A 1,996-nucleotide genomic window follows, 5' to 3' on the forward strand; every position below is an offset into this window, starting at 1 on the left:
CGACAAATATAATATACCCCAAAATGGTATTAGTCAAAAATATTATCCTCCGCCATTTTGCTGAGCACTGCGCAACTGAAGTGTTCAATGAAGCTGCAGAACAGCTTCTCCGTGCTTGGCTAAGGAACTGACCGCGCCTCTGCCGATACGGATCTCGCCGGATGTCATGTGACACCACCGGCCACGTCACACCACTGCCCATCTGCTCACATGACACCGCCGCCCTCCCGGTCACGCGACATAAGTGACACCACACAAGTCCGCCATCATGCTAAACACTTTATTAGAGAACTTTGAGGAAAACATTTCTGGTACAAATAAGGTGCAAAGATTCAATCACTATAAACTCTGATCTACATTGTTGGATTAGTGCAAGTAGAGGAACGGGTCCGGGCTCCGGGGCCCCGATGTGACATCAGGGTAAGGCACTCGGCCGATTACATTCTACAAAGCTCTCCAAGTACAAGAGTGACATATTTATCAGTTTGGATGGAGCAGGGACAGGGAGACCATTGCACTCTCTGGAGAGATTTCCCATCACTTCCACTGCTGGAGACACAACAGGAAGTGAGCCGTGTCCCCAGTGGAAGATTTCCCCTCTGTATAATTTTGGATCTCCCGTCACTTCCTGTCCCACCAACAATGGTCACCAGGACGCAGACAGCAATACGACTTCCCCACTCCATCCGAAAGTACCCGGCGTTAGGTTATTGCTGACGAAAGGATGTGGGGGGCGCTTTAGGTGAGGGGGGTCAGAGGCCAGGGTTTGGAGTTTACGAGTGCGAGGTTCCATCCCGTCCATCGAAGACACAATTACCAGTGGAGCGATTCCAGCAGAGAGATTGCCTCCACCCATAATCTGAGGGTTGTGCTTCGGAGTTCAGCATTGGAGAAGCAGCTCAGGAGCTCCGCCCAGAACAGCAAGCAGCACAGCACGGGGGAGGGCGAGAGAATGACGACCTAGAAGATAGAAAGTTCCATCAATAATTCTACAGGATCCCACAGACCTCCACCACTCATCCTGGAAGGGTCACACCACCCACCGCTCAACCTGGAGGGCCCTCGGCTCTGCCATTCACTGCTCATCCTGGAAGGTCTTTGGCTCCACCACCCGCTGCTCCTCCTCCTCCTAGAGGGCCCCACTTCCTGCTGCTCAACCTGGGGGGCCCTCGGCTCTGCCATCCACCACTCATCCTAGAACAGTGATGGGGAACCTTTCCGAGCCCGAGTGGCCCAACTGGATGACAAAAACAACTTGTGTCTCAGAATGCCGACCCCGCCCAGCCCCGAACACGGATGTCACCAAACACTTCATGTGACGGAGCCGATTATGTGCTTACATCTTAGAAGAACTCCACAATACCTGAGATTCTCCCTCCACCACAGAGTGACATGTACCGGTGTGCCGTGCTAATGAGTGACGTGTTCCATTGCCGTGTGCTACTAACGTAGATGTCACACAGCAAGGGAACCATCTCTATACAGCTTGGGAGTCCGTGGTGGAGCACCAGGGATCAGCCAATTACCTTCAATGGGAGGTCTGGACCCTGAGGGACGTCGGAGTCATCACTCTGGTTTCCTGTATTTGAAGTAGATGAACATTCCATCCTGGGTACTACAAGGAAAGACAAAAGGATTAGTGGAGGGCGGAGCACCCTGAATGGGAGGACCTCCGGTGTGGGCAGAGTTCTTCCAAGCCCAGATAAATACAGCCCCCCCCCTCTGTAAGGGCCCAGAGTGACTCTAGCTGACCTATCAGACAATTCCTCTACACAGACCGGGTCACATCAGATCAATGTAACATACGGATTGATGACTAAAGCCGACAGGAAGTTGTACTTATTGAAGGGTAACTATACACAGGTACAGTGTCCATGTAACAGGTTATAGTAGAAGTCTTACTCCAGCTCTTGCAGGGTACAGTGCGGGTCTCGTAGTCCTTCACACAGAACTTTGACTCCAGAATCCCCGAGTTTATTCCAGGTAAGTTTCAGTT

This window comes from Nanorana parkeri, unplaced genomic scaffold, assembly GCF_000935625.1.
Source record: "Nanorana parkeri isolate BGI_ZX_2015 unplaced genomic scaffold, ASM93562v1 scaffold3439, whole genome shotgun sequence".
Lineage (NCBI taxonomy): Eukaryota > Metazoa > Chordata > Amphibia > Anura > Dicroglossidae > Nanorana > Nanorana parkeri.